The sequence below is a fragment of the Octopus bimaculoides genome, chromosome 9, assembly GCF_046866305.1.
Source record: "Octopus bimaculoides isolate indiv1 chromosome 9, ASM4686630v1, whole genome shotgun sequence".
NCBI lineage: Eukaryota > Metazoa > Mollusca > Cephalopoda > Octopoda > Octopodidae > Octopus > Octopus bimaculoides.
This window is the reverse complement of record NC_142936.1, coordinates 44,477,778-44,497,777: the sequence shown is the minus strand read 5'-3', so window position 1 is coordinate 44,497,777 and position 20,000 is coordinate 44,477,778. Positions and strand designations below refer to the sequence as shown.

The window sequence follows — 20,000 nt, the reverse complement described above, 5'->3', positions numbered from 1 at the left end:
TATGTTTTCCGACTTTCCAAGGATTCTCTTAGCTTGCTCCTTGCGATAATTGTTTCTGATTCAGTTAAAAGCAAATAATTTTGATGAGAGCATTCTTCTAGTTCTTGACTGGTACTTTGTTTTATTGAAGCTGGGGTAGTGAAAGACAAAGTTGACCACGACTGGATATGAAATTAGAATGTAAAGTGTTGTTAATAAACATTTTAAGTAATAAAGGCCATAAAAACCATCAATATAGGACAATAATTTAACATCCAATTCAGATATGCAAAACATTTCAATCAAGTAAAATGAAAACATTCATTCGGGAGACTTGAACTAACGACCTTCAGATCATTTGTTTACTTAGCGATTAAAAGGCTGATGCTCTACCGACTGAGCTATGCGGACGGACGTATTAACACGTTCTTAGATTTTATATGAACCAATATTGCTCACTTCACACGAACTTATCCCCATAACTTTATTGAAAATGAATATTTATCCACCGGTCGGCTAATGCATTTCTGCGCCGTCGACTTTAGCATCTACCACTTTTCTTTCAGATTCATACATTTCAACTATCAACATAACATAACCTTCATTCTCCTAAACGTATTCCTGCAAAAATGCAATTGAAAGATATTCAATTTGAACAGATATTTGAGGAAATAGACACGAGTCGAGGAAGACTCATTCAAAATTCCGGAATTCCTCCTCTTCTAAACCTGTAAACATAATGGTAATCCACATCCTTGAAAACATATCTCTATTTTTAATACGCTAACTTCATCAAAGCTCGATAAACTAGACCTCGTTTATTTAGACCTCGAATAAAACAGTTAGCAGTGGTTTCAGTTACGTAAACTACAGGTTCTGAAAGTGGGCGCTACTACTCCCCGGTGGGCGTCGAGATCGTCCATGTGGGTGCTGGTGTGTAAGAAAAAGGAGGCATTGAGTGGAAGGCAGTAGATTGGGGGACCCTATGAATTTCTAAGATTATTATCGTATTGAACACTAAGTATATAATATTTAGAATATCAAATGTTTCATAGTATATATAAAGTAGTATAATATAAAGTATTTATTTATACATAAACATAGGGGTGGGGTGCTCAGGGCGTTATGTGGCCATGAGAGGAGCAGTGACCCAAAAGGTTTGAGAATCTCTGATGTAAATTGACTGCACGAGGCTAACTCTGTCTGTCTATCTATCTCTCTCTCTCTCTCTCTGGTTTTTTTCTGTCTGTCTCTGTCTATTTCTGTCTGTCTGGCTCTGTCCATCTGTCTTCCACCTCACCCGTTTTCTCTCTCTAACTCAAGCTCCCTCGCTCTGACATAGCCAGACATCCATGTACCTCCAATGCAAACATAGATCACATGACCTATTCAAAATCGCTGTCGATCCACCAAAATATTCCTAGCAGAAACTCCCCTGAAAACAAAAACCACAAAGTTTTCAGGTTTCTGATTTACGAACATGACCCACGTATATTTTATTTATTTATTTACTAGGTTACTGGTTCATTAAGACCATTGATTCCAGTGATTTCCAGCTACCTTCCAATGATTCAACAATCTTGCTCATTGTGATAATTGTTTCTGATTTAGATACAAAGCAAATAATTTTGATGAGAGGATTACCCCAGTTCTTTACTGGTACTTTGTTTTATTGAAGCTGCGGTAGGGAAAGACAAAGTTGACCACGACTGGATATGAAATCAGAATGGAAAGTGTTATAAATAAACATTTTAAGTAATAAAAAGCATAAAAACCATGAATATAGGACAATAATTTAACATCCAATTCAAAGACAGAAAATATTGCTACAATTTCTCCACACTATGCAATGGGTTACTTCATGTTTTCAAAGGAAAAGTTATTTTGAAGTTAACGAAAGACACGTGTGGACATTAAACCAGTATAAATCTTCAGACATGCAAAACATTTCAATTGAGTAAAAATGAAAACATTCGCCCGCAGGGGGACTTGAACCCACGACCCTCAGATCACTTGCTAACTTAGCGATTAAAAGTCTGATGCTCTACCGACTGAGCTATGCGGGCGGTGCAACTAACACATTCTTACATTTAGAATGAACCAATATTGCCCACTTCACACGATCTTATCCTCATAACTTTCTTGAAAATAAATATTTTTACACCAGTCGGATCATGCACTTCCGCTCCTTCGACTTTGGTAATAGCACTTTTCAAGATTTTAGCATCTACCACTTTTCTTTCAGATTCATACATTTCAACTATCAACATAACATAACCTTCATTCTCCTAAACGTATTCCTGCTGAAATGCAATTGAAAGATATTCAATTTGAAGAGATATTTCAGGAAACAGACAAGAGTCGAGGAAGAGTCATTCAAAATTCCGGAATTCCTCCTCTTCTAAACCTGTAAACATAATGGTAATCCACATCCTTGAAAACATATCTCTATTTTTAACACGCTAACTTCATCAAAGCTCGATAAACTAGACCTCGTTTATTTAGACCTCGAATAAAACAGTTAGCAGTGGTTTCAGTTACGTAAATTATAGGTTCTGAAAGTGGACGCTACTACTTCCCGGTGGGCGTCGAGAGGGTCCATGTGGGTTCTGGTGTGTAAGAAAAAGGACCCAAAAAGTTTGAGAATCTCTGATGTAAACTGACTGCATGTGGGCTAACTCTGTCTCTGTCTCTCTCTCTCTCTCTCTCTCTCTCTCTCTCTCACTCTCTCTCCCTCTCTCTCTCTCTCTCTATCTCTGTCTGTCTCTGTCTATTTCTGTCTGTCTGTCTCTGTCTGTCTGTCTCTGTCTGTCTGTCTTCCACCTCACCTGTCTCTGTCTGTCTGTCTTCCACCTCCCTCGCCTTGATCCACCAAAATTTTCCTAGGAGATACTCGACTTAAAGCAAAAAAATGCAAAGTTTTCAGGTTTCTCATTTAGTAACATGACCAACGTATACTTTACTTATTTATTTACTTGGTTACTGATTGATTAAGACCATTGGCTCCAGTGACTTCCACCTACTTTATTTTTAAGGCCTCAAAAACTGAAATTCAAAGTTGATCTCGGCGGTATTTGAACTCAGAAATTAAAGTGTCGGAGCAAATACGGCAAAGTATGTTTTCCGACTTTCCAAGGATTCTCTTAGCTTGCTCCTTGCGATAATTGTTTCTGATTCAGTTAAAAGCAAATAATTTTGATGAGAGCATTCTTCTAGTTCTTGACTGGTACTTTGTTTTATTGAAGCTGGGGTAGTGAAAGACAAAGTTGACCACGACTGGATATGAAATTAGAATGTAAAGTGTTGTTAATAAACATTTTAAGTAATAAAAGCCATAAAAACCATCAATATAGGACAATAATTTAACATCCAATTCAGATATGCAAAACATTTCAATCAAGTAAAATGAAAACATTCATTCGGGAGACTTGAACTAACGACCTTCAGATCATTTCTTTACTTAGCGATTAAAAGGCTGATGCTCTACCGACTGAGCTATGCGGACGGACGTATTAACACGTTCTTAGATTTTATATGAACCAATATTGCTCACTTCACACGAACTTATCCCCATAACTTTATTGAAAATGAATATTTATCCACCGGTCGGCTCATGCATTTCTGCGCCGTCGACTTTAGCATCTACCACTTTTCTTTCAGATTCATACATTTCAACTATCAACATAACATAACCTTCATTCTCCTAAACGTATTCCTGCAAAAATGCAATTGAAAGATATTCAATTTGAACAGATATTTGAGGAAACAGACACGAGTCGAGGAAGACTCATTCAAAATTCCGGAATTCCTCCTCTTCTAAACCTGTAAACATAATGGTAATCCACATCCTTGAAAACATATCTCTATTTTTAACACGCTAACTTCATCAAAGCTCGATAAACTAGACCTCGTTTATTTAGACCTCGAATAAAACAGTTAACAGTGGTTTCAGTTACGTAAACTACAGGTTCTGAAAGTGGGCGCTACTACTCCCCGGTGGGCGTCGAGATCGTCCATGTGGGTGCTGGTGTGTAAGAAAAAGGAGGCATTGAGTGGAAGGCAGTAGATTGGGGGACCCTATGAATTTCTAAGATTATTATCGTATTGAACACTAAGTATATAATATTTAAAATATCAAATGTTTCATAGTATATATCAATTAGTATAATATAAAGTATTTATTTATACATAAACATAGGGGTGGGGTGCTCAGGGCGTTATGTGACCATGAGTGGAGCAATGACCCAAAAAGTTTGAGAATCTCTGATGTAAACTGACTGCACGAGGCTAACTCTGTCTGTCTATCTCTCTCTCTCTTTCTCTCTTTCTCTCTCTCTCTCTCTCTCTTTCTCTCTCTCTCTCTCTCTCTCTCTCTCTCTCTCTGTTTTTTTCTGTCTGTCTCTGTCTATTTCTGTCTGTCTGGCTCTGTCCATCTGTCTTCCACCTCACCCGTTTTCTCTCTCTAACTCAAGCTCCCTCGCTCTGACATAGCCAGACATCCATGTACCTCCAATGCAAACATCGATCACATGACCTATTCAAAATCGCTGTCGATCCACCAAAATATTCCTAGCAGAAACTCCCCTGAAAACAAAAACCACAAAGTTTTCAGGTTTCTGATTTACGAACATGACCCACGTATATTTTATTTATTTATTTACTAGGTTACTGGTTCATTAAGACCATTGATTCCAGTGATTTCCAGCTACCTTCCAATGATTCAACAATCTTGCTCATTGTGATAATTGTTTCTGATTTAGATACAAAGCAAATAATTTTGATGAGAGGATTACCCCAGTTCTTTACTGGTACTTTGTTTTGTTGAAGCTGCGGTAGGGAAAGACAAAGTTGACCACGACTGGATATGAAATCAGAATGGAAAGTGTTATAAATAAACATTTTAAGTAATAAAAATCATAAAAACCATCAATATAGGACAATAATTTAACATCCAATTCAAAGACAGAAAATATTGCTACAATTTCTCCACACTATGCAATGGGTTACTTCATGTTTTCAAAGGAAAAGTTATTTTGAAGTTAACGAAAGACACGTGTGGACATTAAACCAGTATAAATCTTCAGACATGCAAAACATTTCAATTGAGTAAAAATGAAAACATTCGCCCGCAGGGGGACTTGAACCCACGACCCTCAGATCACTTGCTAACTTAGCGATTAAAAGTCTGATGCTCTACCGACTGAGCTATGCGGGCGGTGCAACTAACACATTCTTACATTTAGAATGAACCAATATTGCCCACTTCACACGATCTTATCCTCATAACTTTCTTGAAAATAAATATTTTTACACCAGTCGGATCATGCACTTCCGCTCCTTCGACTTTGGTAATAGCACTTTTCAAGATTTTAGCATCTACCACTTTTCTTTCAGATTCATACATTTCAACTATCAACATAACATAACCTTCATTCTCCTAAACGTATTCCTGCTGAAATGCAATTGAAAGATATTCAATTTGAAGAGATATTTCAGGAAACAGACAAGAGTCGAGGAAGAGTCATTCAAAATTCCGGAATTCCTCCTCTTCTAAACCTGTAAACATAATGGTAATCCACATCCTTGAAAACATATCTCTATTTTTAACACGCTAACTTCATCAAAGCTCGATAAACTAGACCTCGTTTATTTAGACCTCGAATAAAACAGTTAGCAGTGGTTTCAGTTACGTAAATTATAGGTTCTGAAAGTGGACGCTACTACTTCCCGGTGGGCGTCGAGAGGATCCATGTGGGTTCTGGTGTGTAAGAAAAAGGACCCAAAAAGTTTGAGAATCTCTGATGTAAACTGACTGCATGTGGGCTAACTCTGTCTCTGTCTCTCTCTCTCTCTCTCTCTCTCTCTCTCTCTCTCCCTCTCTCTCTCTCTCTCTATCTCTGTCTGTCTCTGTCTATTTCTGTCTGTCTGTCTCTGTCTGTCTGTCTCTGTCTGTCTGTCTTCCACCTCACCTGTCTCTGTCTGTCTGTCTTCCACCTCCCTCGCCTTGATCCACCAAAATTTTCCTAGGAGATACTCGACTTAAAGCAAAAAAATGCAAAGTTTTCAGGTTTCTCATTTAGTAACATGACCAACGTATACTTTACTTATTTATTTACTTGGTTACTGATTGATTAAGACCATTGGCTCCAGTGACTTCCACCTACTTTATTTTTAAGGCCTCAAAAACTGAAATTCAAAGTTGATCTCGGCGGTATTTGAACTCAGAAATTAAAGTGTCGGAGCAAATACGGCAAAGTATGTTTTCCGACTTTCCAAGGATTCTCTTAGCTTGCTCCTTGCGATAATTGTTTCTGATTCAGTTAAAAGCAAATAATTTTGATGAGAGCATTCTTCTAGTTCTTGACTGGTACTTTGTTTTATTGAAGCTGGGGTAGTGAAAGACAAAATTGACCACGACTGGATATGAAATTAGAATGTAAAGTGTTGTTAATAAACATTTTAAGTAATAAAAGCCATAAAAACCATCAATATAGGACAATAATTTAACATCCAATTCAGATATGCAAAACATTTCAATGAAGTAAAATGAAAACATTCATTCGGGAGACTTGAACTAACGACCTTCAGATCATTTCTTTACTTAGCGATTAAAAGGCTGATGCTCTACCGACTGAGCTATGCGGACGGACGTATTAACACGTTCTTAGATTTTATATGAACCAATATTGCTCACTTCACACGAACTTATCAGCATAACTTTATTGAAAATGAATATTTATCCACCGGTCGGCTCATGCATTTCTGCGCCGTCGACTTTAGCATCTACCACTTTTCTTTCAGATTCATACATTTCAACTATCAACATAACATAACCTTCATTCTCCTAAACGTATTCCTGCAAAAATGCAATTGAAAGATATTCAATTTGAACAGATATTTGAGGAAACAGACACGAGTCGAGGAAGACTCATTCAAAATTCCGGAATTCCTCCTCTTCTAAACCTGTAAACATAATGGTAATCCACATCCTTGAAAACATATCTCTATTTTTAATACGCTAACTTCATCAAAGCTCGATAAACTAGACCTCGTTTATTTAGACCTCGAATAAAACAGTTAACAGTGGTTTCAGTTACGTAAACTACAGGTTCTGAAAGTGGGCGCTACTACTCCCCGGTGGGCGTCGAGATCGTCCATGTGGGTGCTGGTGTGTAAGAAAAAGGAGGCATTGAGTGGAAGGCAGTAGATTGGGGGACCCTATGAATTTCTAAGATTATTATCGTATTGAACACTAAGTATATAATATTTAAAATATCAAATGTTTCATAGTATATATCAATTAGTATAATATAAAGTATTTATTTATACATAAACATAGGGGTGGGGTGCTCAGGGCGTTATGTGACCATGAGTGGAGCAATGACCCAAAAAGTTTGAGAATCTCTGATGTAAACTGACTGCACGAGGCTAACTCTGTCTGTCTATCTCTCTCTCTCTTTCTCTCTCTCTCTCTCTCTCTCTCTCTCTCTCTCTTTCTCTCTCTCTCTCTCTCTCTCTCTCTCTGTTTTTTTCTGTCTGTCTCTGTCTATTTCTGTCTGTCTGGCTCTGTCCATCTGTCTTCCACCTCACCCGTTTTCTCTCTCTAACTCAAGCTCCCTCGCTCTGACATAGCCAGACATCCATGTACCTCCAATGCAAACATCGATCACATGACCTATTCAAAATCGCTGTCGATCCACCAAAATATTCCTAGCAGAAACTCCCCTGAAAACAAAAACCACAAAGTTTTCAGGTTTCTGATTTACGAACATGACCCACGTATATTTTATTTATTTATTTACTAGGTTACTGGTTCATTAAGACCATTGATTCCAGTGATTTCCAGCTACCTTCCAATGATTCAACAATCTTGCTAATTGTGATAATTGTTTCTGATTTAGATACAAAGCAAATAATTTTGATGAGAGGATTACCCCAGTTCTTTACTGGTACTTTGTTTTGTTGAAGCTGGGGTAGGGAAAGACAAAGTTGACCACGACTGGATATGAAATCAGAATGGAAAGTGTTATAAATAAACATTTTAAGTAATAAAAATCATAAAAACCATCAATATAGGACAATAATTTAACATCCAATTCAAAGACAGAAAATATTGATACAATTTCTCCACACTATGCAATGGGTTACTTCATGTTTTCAAAGGAAAAGTTATTTTGAAGTTAACGAAAGACACGTGTGGACATTAAACCAGTATAAATCTTCAGACATGCAAAACATTTCAATTGAGTAAAAATGAAAACATTCGCCCGCAGGGGGACTTGAACCCACGACCCTCAGATCACTTGCTAACTTAGCGATTAAAAGTCTGATGCTCTACCGACTGAGCTATGCGGGCGGTGCAACTAACACATTCTTACATTTAGAATGAACCAATATTGCCCACTTCACACGATCTTATCCTCATAACTTTCTTGAAAATAAATATTTTTACACCAGTCGGATCATGCACTTCCGCTCCTTCGACTTTGGTAATAGCACTTTTCAAGATTTTAGCATCTACCACTTTTCTTTCAGATTCATACATTTCAACTATCAACATAACATAACCTTCATTCTCCTAAACGTATTCCTGCAAAAATGCAATTGAAAGATATTCAATTTGAACAGATATTTGAGAAAACAGACACGAGTCGAGGAAGACTCATTTAAAATTCCGGAATTCCTCCTCTTCTAAACCTGTAAACATAATGGTAATCCACATCCTTGAAAACATATCTCTATTTTTAATACGCTAACTTCATCAAAGCTCGATAAACTAGACCTCGTTTATTTAGAGCTCGAATAAAACAGTTAACAGTGGTTTCAGTTACGTAAACTACAGGTTCTGAAAGTGGGCGCTACTACTCCCCGGTGGGCGTCGAGATCGTCCATGTGGGTGCTGGTGTGTAAGAAAAAGGAGGCATTGAGTGGAAGGCAGTAGATTGGGGGACCCTATGAATTTCTAAGATTATTATCGTATTGAACACTAAGTATATAATATTTAAAATATCAAATGTTTCATAGTATATATCAATTAGTATAATATAAAGTATTTATTTATACATAAACATAGGGGTGGGGTGCTCAGGGCGTTATGTGGCCATGAGTGGAGCAATGACCCAAAAAGTTTGAGAATCTCTGATGTAAACTGACTGCACGAGGCTAACTCTGTCTGTCTATATCTCTCTCTCTTTCTCTCTCTCTCTCTCTCTCTCTCTCTCTCTCTTTGTCTCTCTCTCTCTCTCTCTCTCTCTCTCTCTGTTTTTTTTCTGTCTGTCTCTGTCTATTTCTGTCTGTCTGGCTCTGTCCATCTGTCTTCCACCTCACCCGTTTTCTCTCTCTAACTCAAGCTCCCTCGCTCTGACATAGCCAGACATCCATGTACCTCCAATGCAAACATAGATCACATGACCTATTCAAAATCGCTGTCGATCCACCAAAATATTCCTAGCAGAAACTCCCCTGAAAACAAAAACCACAAAGTTTTCAGGTTTCTGATTTACGAACATGACCCACGTATATTTTATTTATTTATTTACTAGGTTACTGGTTCATTAAGACCATTGATTCCAGTGATTTCCAGCTACCTTCCAATGATTCAACAATCTTGCTCATTGTGATAATTGTTTCTGATTTAGATACAAAGCAAATAATTTTGATGAGAGGATTACCCCAGTTCTTTACTGGTACTTTGTTTTATTGAAGCTGCGGTAGGGAAAGACAAAGTTGACCACGACTGGATATGAAATCAGAATGGAAAGTGTTATAAATAAACATTTTAAGTAATAAAAAGCATAAAAACCATGAATATAGGACAATAATTTAACATCCAATTCAAAGACAGAAAATATTGCTACAATTTCTCCACACTATGCAATGGGTTACTTCATGTTTTCAAAGGAAAAGTTATTTTGAAGTTAACGAAAGACACGTGTGGACATTAAACCAGTATAAATCTTCAGACATGCAAAACATTTCAATTGAGTAAAAATGAAAACATTCGCCCGCAGGGGGACTTGAACCCACGACCCTCAGATCACCTGCTAACTTAGCGATTAAAAGTCTGATGCTCTACCGACTGAGCTATGCGGGCGGTGCAACTAACACATTCTTACATTTAGAATGAACCAATATTGCCCACTTCACACGATCTTATCCTCATAACTTTCTTGAAAATAAATATTTTTACACCAGTCGGATCATGCACTTCCGCTCCTTCGACTTTGGTAATAGCACTTTTCAAGATTTTAGCATCTACCACTTTTCTTTCAGATTCATACATTTCAACTATCAACATAACATAACCTTCATTCTCCTAAACGTATTCCTGCTGAAATGCAATTGAAAGATATTCAATTTGAAGAGATATTTCAGGAAACAGACAAGAGTCGAGGAAGAGTCATTCAAAATTCCGGAATTCCTCCTCTTCGCGTGCTGTAAACATAATGGTAATCCACATCCTTGAAAACATATCTCTATTTTTAACACGCTAACTTCATCAAAGCTCGATAAACTAGACCTCGTTTATTTAGAGCTCGAATAAAACAGTTAACAGTGGTTTCAGTTACGTAAATTATAGGTTCTGAAAGTGGACGCTACTACTTCCCGGTGGGCGTCGAGAGGGTCCATGTGGGTTCTGGTGTGTAAGAAAAAGGACCCAAAAAGTTTGAGAATCTCTGATGTAAACTGACTGCATGTGGGCTAACTCTGTCTCTGTCTCTGTCTCTCTCTCTCTCTCTCTCTCTCCCTCTCTCTCTCTCTCTATCTCTGTCTGTCTCTGTCTATTTCTGTCTGTCTGTCTCTGTCTGTCTGTCTCTGTCTGTCTGTCTTCCACCTCACCTGTCTCTGTCTGTCTGTCTTCCACCTCCCTCGCCTTGATCCACCAAAATTTTCCTAGGAGATACTCGACTTAAAGCAAAAAAATGCAAAGTTTTCAGGTTTCTCATTTAGTAACATGACCAACGTATACTTTACTTATTTATTTACTTGGTTACTGATTGATTAAGACCATTGGCTCCAGTGACTTCCACCTACTTTATTTTTAAGGCCTCAAAAACTGAAATTCAAAGTTGACCTCGGCGGTATTTGAACTCAGAAATTAAAGTGTCGGAGCAAATACGGCAAAGTATGTTTTCCGACTTTCCAAGGATTCTCTTAGCTTGCTCCTTGCGATAATTGTTTCTGATTCAGTTAAAAGCAAATAATTTTGATGAGAGCATTCTTCTAGTTCTTGACTGGTACTTTGTTTTATTGAAGCTGGGGTAGTGAAAGACAAAGTTGACCACGACTGGATATGAAATTAGAATGTAAAGTGTTGTTAATAAACATTTTAAGTAATAAAAGCCATAAAAACCATCAATATAGGACAATAATTTAACATCCAATTCAGATATGCAAAACATTTCAATGAAGTAAAATGAAAACATTCATTCGGGAGACTTGAACTAACGACCTTCAGATCATTTGTTTACTTAGCGATTAAAAGGCTGATGCTCTACCGACTGAGCTATGCGGACGGACGTATTAACACGTTCTTAGATTTTATATGAACCAATATTGCTCACTTCACACGAACTTATCAGCATAACTTTATTGAAAATGAATATTTATCCACCGGTCGGCTCATGCATTTCTGCGCCGTCGACTTTAGCATCTACCACTTTTCTTTCAGATTCATACATTTCAACTATCAACATAACATAACCTTCATTCTCCTAAACGTATTCCTGCAAAAATGCAATTGAAAGATATTCAATTTGAACAGATATTTGAGAAAACAGACACGAGTCGAGGAAGACTCATTCAAAATTCCGGAATTCCTCCTCTTCTAAACCTGTAAACATAATGGTAATCCACATCCTTGAAAACATATCTCTATTTTTAATACGCTAACTTCATCAAAGCTCGATAAACTAGACCTCGTTTATTTAGAGCTCGAATAAAACAGTTAACAGTGGTTTCAGTTACGTAAACTACAGGTTCTGAAAGTGGGCGCTACTACTCCCCGGTGGGCGTCGAGATCGTCCATGTGGGTGCTGGTGTGTAAGAAAAAGGAGGCATTGAGTGGAAGGCAGTAGATTGGGGGACCCTTTGAATTTCTAAGATTATTATCGTATTGAACACTAAGTATATAATATTTAAAATATCAAATGTTTCATAGTATATATCAATTAGTATAATATAAAGTATTTATTTATACATAAACATAGGGGTGGGGTGCTCAGGGCGTTATGTGGCCATGAGTGGAGCAATGACCCAAAAAGTTTGAGAATCTCTGATGTAAACTGACTGCACGAGGCTAACTCTGTCTGTCTATATCTCTCTCTCTTTCTCTCTCTCTCTCTCTCTCTCTCTCTCTCTCTTTGTCTCTCTCTCTCTCTCTCTCTCTCTCTCTGTTTTTTTTCTGTCTGTCTCTGTCTATTTCTGTCTGTCTGGCTCTGTCCATCTGTCTTCCACCTCACCCGTTTTCTCTCTCTAACTCAAGCTCCCTCGCTCTGACATAGCCAGACATCCATGTACCTCCAATGCAAACATAGATCACATGACCTATTCAAAATCGCTGTCGATCCACCAAAATATTCCTAGCAGAAACTCCCCTGAAAACAAAAACCACAAAGTTTTCAGGTTTCTGATTTACGAACATGACCCACGTATATTTTATTTATTTATTTACTAGGTTACTGGTTCATTAAGACCATTGATTCCAGTGATTTCCAGCTACCTTCCAATGATTCAACAATCTTGCTCATTGTGATAATTGTTTCTGATTTAGATACAAAGCAAATAATTTTGATGAGAGGATTACCCCAGTTCTTTACTGGTACTTTGTTTTATTGAAGCTGCGTTAGGGAAAGACAAAGTTGACCACGACTGGATATGAAATCAGAATGGAAAGTGTTATAAATAAACATTTTAAGTAATAAAAAGCATAAAAACCATGAATATAGGACAATAATTTAACATCCAATTCAAAGACAGAAAATATTGCTACAATTTCTCCACACTATGCAATGGGTTACTTCATGTTTTCAAAGGAAAAGTTATTTTGAAGTTAACGAAAGACACGTGTGGACATTAAACCAGTATAAATCTTCAGACATGCAAAACATTTCAATTGAGTAAAAATGAAAACATTCGCCCGCAGGGGGACTTGAACCCACGACCCTCAGATCACTTGCTAACTTAGCGATTAAAAGTCTGATGCTCTACCGACTGAGCTATGCGGGCGGTGCAACTAACACATTCTTACATTTAGAATGAACCAATATTGCCCACTTCACACGATCTTATCCTCATAACTTTCTTGAAAATAAATATTTTTACACCAGTCGGATCATGCACTTCCGCTCCTTCGACTTTGCTAATAGCACTTTTCAAGATTTTAGCATCTACCACTTTTCTTTCAGATTCATACATTTCAACTATCAACATAACATAACCTTCATTCTCCTAAACGTATTCCTGCTGAAATGCAATTGAAAGATATTCAATTTGAAGAGATATTTCAGGAAACAGACAAGAGTCGAGGAAGAGTCATTCAAAATTCCGGAATTCCTCCTCTTCGCGTGCTGTAAACATAATGGTAATCCACATCCTTGAAAACATATCTCTATTTTTAACACGCTAACTTCATCAAAGCTCGATAAACTAGACCTCGTTTATTTAGACCTCGAATAAAACAGTTAGCAGTGGTTTCAGTTACGTAAATTATAGGTTCTGAAAGTGGACGCTGCTACTTCCCGGTGGGCGTCGAGAGGGTCCATGTGGGTTCTGGTGTGTAAGAAAAAGGACCCAAAAAGTTTGAGAATCTCTGATGTAAACTGACTGCATGTGGGCTAACTCTGTCTCTGTCTCTCTCTCTCTCTCTCTCTCTCCCTCTCTCTCTCTCTCTCTATCTCTGTCTGTCTCTGTCTATTTCTGTCTGACTGTCTCTGTCTGTCTGTCTCTGTCTGTCTGTCTTCCACCTCACCTGTCTCTGTATGTCTGTCTTCCACCTCCCTCGCCTTGATCCACCAAAATTTTCCTAGGAGATACTCGACTTAAAGCAAAAAAATGCAAAGTTTTCAGGTTTCTCATTTAGTAACATGACCAAAGTATACTTTACTTATTTATTTACTTGGTTACTGATTGATTAAGACCATTGGCTCCAGTGACTTCCACCTACTTTATTTTTAAGGCCTCAAAAACTGAAATTCAAAGTTGAACTCGGCGGTATTTGAACTCAGAAATTAAAGTGTCGGAGCAAATATGGCAAAGTATGTTTTCCGACTTTCCAAGGATTCTCTTAGCTTGCTCCTTGCGATAATTGTTTCTGATTCAGTTAAAAGCAAATAATTTTGATGAGAGCATTCTTCTAGTTCTTGACTGGTACTTTGTTTTATTGAAGCTGGGGTAGTGAAAGACAAAGTTGACCACGACTGGATATGAAATTAGAATGTAAAGTGTTGTTAATAAACATTTTAAGTAATAAAGGCCATAAAAACCATCAATATAGGACAATAATTTAACATCCAATTCAGATATGCAAAACATTTCAATCAAGTAAAATGAAAACATTCATTCGGGAGACTTGAACTAACGACCTTCAGATCATTTGTTTACTTAGCGATTAAAAGGCTGATGTTCTACCGACTGAGCTATGCGGACGGACGTATTAACACGTTCTTAGATTTTATATGAACCAATATTGCTCACTTCACACGAACTTATCCCCATAACTTTATCGAAAATGAATATTTATCCACCGGTCGGCTAATGCATTTCTGCGCCGTCGACTTTAGCATCTACCACTTTTCTTTCAGATTCATACATTTCAACTATCAACATAACATAACCTTCATTCTCCTAAACGTATTCCTGCAAAAATGCAATTGAAAGATATTCAATTTGAACAGATATTTGAGGAAATAGACACGAGTCGAGGAAGACTCATTCAAAATTCCGGAATTCCTCCTCTTCTAAACCTGTAAACATAATGGTAATCCACATCCTTGAAAACATATCTCTATTTTTAATACGCTAACTTCATCAAAGCTCGATAAACTAGACCTCGTTTATTTAGACCTCGAATAAAACAGTTAGCAGTGGTTTCAGTTACGTAAACTACAGGTTCTGAAAGTGGGCGCTACTACTCCCCGGTGGGCGTCGAGATCGTCCATGTGGGTGCTGGTGTGTAAGAAAAAGGAGGCATTGAGTGGAAGGCAGTAGATTGGGGGACCCTATGAATTTCTAAGATTATTATCGTATTGAACACTAAGTATATAATATTTAGAATATCAAATGTTTCATAGTATATATAAAGTAGTATAATATAAAGTATTTATTTATACATAAACATAGGGGTGGGGTGCTCAGGGCGTTATGTGGCCATGAGAGGAGCAGTGACCCAAAAGGTTTGAGAATCTCTGATGTAAATTGACTGCACGAGGCTAACTCTGTCTGTCTATCTATCTCTCTCTCTCTCTCTCTGGTTTTTTTCTGTCTGTCTCTGTCTATTTCTGTCTGTCTGGCTCTGTCCATCTGTCTTCCACCTCACCCGTTTTCTCTCTCTAACTCAAGCTCCCTCGCTCTGACATAGCCAGACATCCATGTACCTCCAATGCAAACATAGATCACATGACCTATTCAAAATCGCTGTCGATCCACCAAAATATTCCTAGCAGAAACTCCCCTGAAAACAAAAACCACAAAGTTTTCAGGTTTCTGATTTACGAACATGACCCACGTATATTTTATTTATTTATTTACTAGGTTACTGGTTCATTAAGACCATTGATTCCAGTGATTTCCAGCTACCTTCCAATGATTCAACAATCTTGCTCATTGTGATAATTGTTTCTGATTTAGATACAAAGCAAATAATTTTGATGAGAGGATTACCCCAGTTCTTTACTGGTACTTTGTTTTATTGAAGCTGCGGTAGGGAAAGACAAAGTTGACCACGACTGGATATGAAATCAGAATGGAAAGTGTTATAAATAAACATTTTAAGTAATAAAAAGCATAAAAACCATGAATATAGGACAATAATTTAACATCCAATTCAAAGACAGAAAATATTGCTACAATTTCTCCACACTATGCAATGGGTTACTTCATGTTTTCAAAGGAAAAGTTATTTTGAAGTTAACGAAAGACACGTGTGGACATTAAACCAGTATAAATCTTCAGACATGCAAAACATTTCAATTGAGTAAAAATGAAAACATTCGCCCGCAGGGGGACTTGAACCCACGACCCTCAGATCACTTGCTAACTTAGCGATTAAAAGTCTGATGCTCTACCGACTGAGCTATGCGGGCGGTGCAACTAACACATTCTTACATTTAGAATGAACCAATATTGCCCACTTCACACGATCTTATCCTCATAACTTTCTTGAAAATAAATATTTTTACACCAGTCGGATCATGCACTTCCGCTCCTTCGACTTTGGTAATAGCACTTTTCAAGATTTTAGCATCTACCACTTTTCTTTCAGATTCATACATTTCAACTATCAACATAACATAACCTTCATTCTCCTAAACGTATTCCTGCTGAAATGCAATTGAAAGATATTCAATTTGAAGAGATATTTCAGGAAACAGACAAGAGTCGAGGAAGAGTCATTCAAAATTCCGGAATTCCTCCTCTTCTAAACCTGTAAACATAATGGTAATCCACATCCTTGAAAACATATCTCTATTTTTAACACGCTAACTTCATCAAAGCTCGATAAACTAGACCTCGTTTATTTAGACCTCGAATAAAACAGTTAGCAGTGGTTTCAGTTACGTAAATTATAGGTTCTGAAAGTGGACGCTACTACTTCCCGGTGGGCGTCGAGAGGGTCCATGTGGGTTCTGGTGTGTAAGAAAAAGGACCCAAAAAGTTTGAGAATCTCTGATGTAAACTGACTGCATGTGGGCTAACTCTGTCTCTGTCTCTCTCTCTCTCTCTCTCTCTCTCTCTCTCTCTCTCTCTCTCTCACTCTCTCTCCCTCTCTCTCTCTCTCTCTATCTCTGTCTGTCTCTGTCTATTTCTGTCTGTCTGTCTCTGTCTGTCTGTCTCTGTCTGTCTGTCTTCCACCTCACCTGTCTCTGTCTGTCTGTCTTCCACCTCCCTCGCCTTGATCCACCAAAATTTTCCTAGGAGATACTCGACTTAAAGCAAAAAAATGCAAAGTTTTCAGGTTTCTCATTTAGTAACATGACCAACGTATACTTTACTTATTTATTTACTTGGTTACTGATTGATTAAGACCATTGGCTCCAGTGACTTCCACCTACTTTATTTTTAAGGCCTCAAAAACTGAAATTCAAAGTTGATCTCGGCGGTATTTGAACTCAGAAATTAAAGTGTCGGAGCAAATACGGCAAAGTATGTTTTCCGACTTTCCAAGGATTCTCTTAGCTTGCTCCTTGCGATAATTGTTTCTGATTCAGTTAAAAGCAAATAATTTTGATGAGAGCATTCTTCTAGTTCTTGACTGGTACTTTGTTTTATTGAAGCTGGGGTAGTGAAAGACAAAGTTGACCACGACTGGATATGAAATTAGAATGTAAAGTGTTGTTAATAAACATTTTAAGTAATAAAAGCCATAAAAACCATCAATATAGGACAATAATTTAACATCCAATTCAGATATGCAAAACATTTCAATCAAGTAAAATGAAAACATTCATTCGGGAGACTTGAACTAACGACCTTCAGATCATTTGTTTACTTAGCGATTAAAAGGCTGATGCTCTACCGACTGAGCTATGCGGACGGACGTATTAACACGTTCTTAGATTTTATATGAACCAATATTGCTCACTTCACACGAACTTATCCCCATAACTTTATTGAAAATGAATATTTATCCACCGGTCGGCTCATGCATTTCTGCGCCGTCGACTTTAGCATCTACCACTTTTCTTTCAGATTCATACATTTCAACTATCAACATAACATAACCTTCATTCTCCTAAACGTATTCCTGCAAAAATGCAATTGAAAGATATTCAATTTGAACAGATATTTGAGGAAACAGACACGAGTCGAGGAAGACTCATTCAAAATTCCGGAATTCCTCCTCTTCTAAACCTGTAAACATAATGGTAATCCACATCCTTGAAAACATATCTCTATTTTTAACACGCTAACTTCATCAAAGCTCGATAAACTAGACCTCGTTTATTTAGACCTCGAATAAAACAGTTAACAGTGGTTTCAGTTACGTAAACTACAGGTTCTGAAAGTGGGCGCTACTACTCCCCGGTGGGCGTCGAGATCGTCCATGTGGGTGCTGGTGTGTAAGAAAAAGGAGGCATTGAGTGGAAGGCAGTAGATTGGGGGACCCTATGAATTTCTAAGATTATTATCGTATTGAACACTAAGTATATAATATTTAAAATATCAAATGTTTCATAGTATATATCAATTAGTATAATATAAAGTATTTATTTATACATAAACATAGGGGTGGGGTGCTCAGGGCGTTATGTGACCATGAGTGGAGCAATGACCCAAAAAGTTTGAGAATCTCTGATGTAAACTGACTGCACGAGGCTAACTCTGTCTGTCTATCTCTCTCTCTCTTTCTCTCTCTCTCTCTCTCTCTCTCTCTCTCTTTCTCTCTCTCTCTCTCTCTCTCTCTCTCTCTGTTTTTTTCTGTCTGTCTCTGTCTATTTCTGTCTGTCTGGCTCTGTCCATCTGTCTTCCACCTCACCCGTTTTCTCTCTCTAACTCAAGCTCCCTCGCTCTGACATAGCCAGACATCCATGTACCTCCAATGCAAACATCGATCACATGACCTATTCAAAATCGCTGTCGATCCACCAAAATATTCCTAGCAGAAACTCCCCTGAAAACAAAAACCACAAAGTTTTCAGGTTTCTGATTTACGAACATGACCCACGTATATTTTATTTATTTATTTACTAGGTTACTGGTTCATTAAGACCATTGATTCCAGTGATTTCCAGCTACCTTCCAATGATTCAACAATCTTGCTCATTGTGATAATTGTTTCTGATTTAGATACAAAGCAAATAATTTTGATGAGAGGATTACCCCAGTTCTTTACTGGTACTTTGTTTTGTTGAAGCTGCGGTAGGGAAAGACAAAGTTGACCACGACTGGATATGAAATCAGAATGGAAAGTGTTATAAATAAACATTTTAAGTAATAAAAATCATAAAAACCATCAATATAGGACAATAATTTAACATCCAATTCAAAGACAGAAAATATTGCTACAATTTCTCCACACTATGCAATGGGTTACTTCATGTTTTCAAAGGAAAAGTTATTTTGAAGTTAACGAAAGACACGTGTGGACATTAAACCAGTATAAATCTTCAGACATGCAAAACATTTCAATTGAGTAAAAATGAAAACATTCGCCCGCAGGGGGACTTGAACCCACGACCCTCAGATCACTTGCTAACTTAGCGATTAAAAGTCTGATGCTCTACCGACTGAGCTATGCGGGCGGTGCAACTAACACATTCTTACATTTAGAATGAACCAATATTGCCCACTTCACACGATCTTATCCTCATAACTTTCTTGAAAATAAATATTTTTACACCAGTCGGATCATGCACTTCCGCTCCTTCGACTTTGGTAATAGCACTTTTCAAGATTTTAGCATCTACCACTTTTCTTTCAGATTCATACATTTCAACTATCAACATAACATAACCTTCATTCTCCTAAACGTATTCCTGCTGAAATGCAATTGAAAGATATTCAATTTGAAGAGATATTTCAGGAAACAGACAAGAGTCGAGGAAGAGTCATTCAAAATTCCGGAATTCCTCCTCTTCTAAACCTGTAAACATAATGGTAATCCACATCCTTGAAAACATATCTCTATTTTTAACACGCTAACTTCATCAAAGCTCGATAAACTAGACCTCGTTTATTTAGACCTCGAATAAAAAAGTTAGCAGTGGTTTCAGTTACGTAAATTATAGGTTCTGAAAGTGGACGCTACTACTTCCCGGTGGGCGTCGAGAGGATCCATGTGGGTTCTGGTGTGTAAGAAAAAG

At 37.5% G+C, this 20,000-nt stretch overlaps 7 non-coding genes across 7 annotated transcripts; all 7 read right to left on the bottom strand.

Annotated features, from left to right (window-relative positions):
• Positions 1–1,953: 1,953 nt before the first annotated feature.
• Trnak-uuu (transfer RNA lysine (anticodon UUU)) lies at positions 1,954–2,045 on the bottom strand. The gene is given in 2 exon segments: positions 1,954–1,989; positions 2,009–2,045. It is a non-coding gene; the product is annotated as a tRNA-Lys (tRNA).
• Positions 2,046–5,102: 3,057 nt separating this feature from the next.
• On the bottom strand, positions 5,103–5,194 carry Trnak-uuu (transfer RNA lysine (anticodon UUU)). The gene is given in 2 exon segments: positions 5,103–5,138; positions 5,158–5,194. It is a non-coding gene; the product is annotated as a tRNA-Lys (tRNA).
• Positions 5,195–8,243: 3,049 nt separating this feature from the next.
• Trnak-uuu (transfer RNA lysine (anticodon UUU)) lies at positions 8,244–8,335 on the bottom strand. Its single transcript is given in 2 exon segments — positions 8,244–8,279; positions 8,299–8,335. It is a non-coding gene; the product is annotated as a tRNA-Lys (tRNA).
• A 1,645-nt stretch (positions 8,336–9,980) lies between these two features.
• On the bottom strand, positions 9,981–10,072 carry Trnak-uuu (transfer RNA lysine (anticodon UUU)). The gene is given in 2 exon segments: positions 9,981–10,016; positions 10,036–10,072. It is a non-coding gene; the product is annotated as a tRNA-Lys (tRNA).
• Positions 10,073–13,114: 3,042 nt separating this feature from the next.
• Trnak-uuu (transfer RNA lysine (anticodon UUU)) lies at positions 13,115–13,206 on the bottom strand. Its single transcript is given in 2 exon segments — positions 13,115–13,150; positions 13,170–13,206. It is a non-coding gene; the product is annotated as a tRNA-Lys (tRNA).
• A 2,982-nt stretch (positions 13,207–16,188) lies between these two features.
• Trnak-uuu (transfer RNA lysine (anticodon UUU)) lies at positions 16,189–16,280 on the bottom strand. Its single transcript is given in 2 exon segments — positions 16,189–16,224; positions 16,244–16,280. It is a non-coding gene; the product is annotated as a tRNA-Lys (tRNA).
• A 3,067-nt stretch (positions 16,281–19,347) lies between these two features.
• Positions 19,348–19,439, bottom strand: Trnak-uuu (transfer RNA lysine (anticodon UUU)). The gene is given in 2 exon segments: positions 19,348–19,383; positions 19,403–19,439. It is a non-coding gene; the product is annotated as a tRNA-Lys (tRNA).
• Between the last annotated feature and the right edge of the window lie 561 nt (positions 19,440–20,000).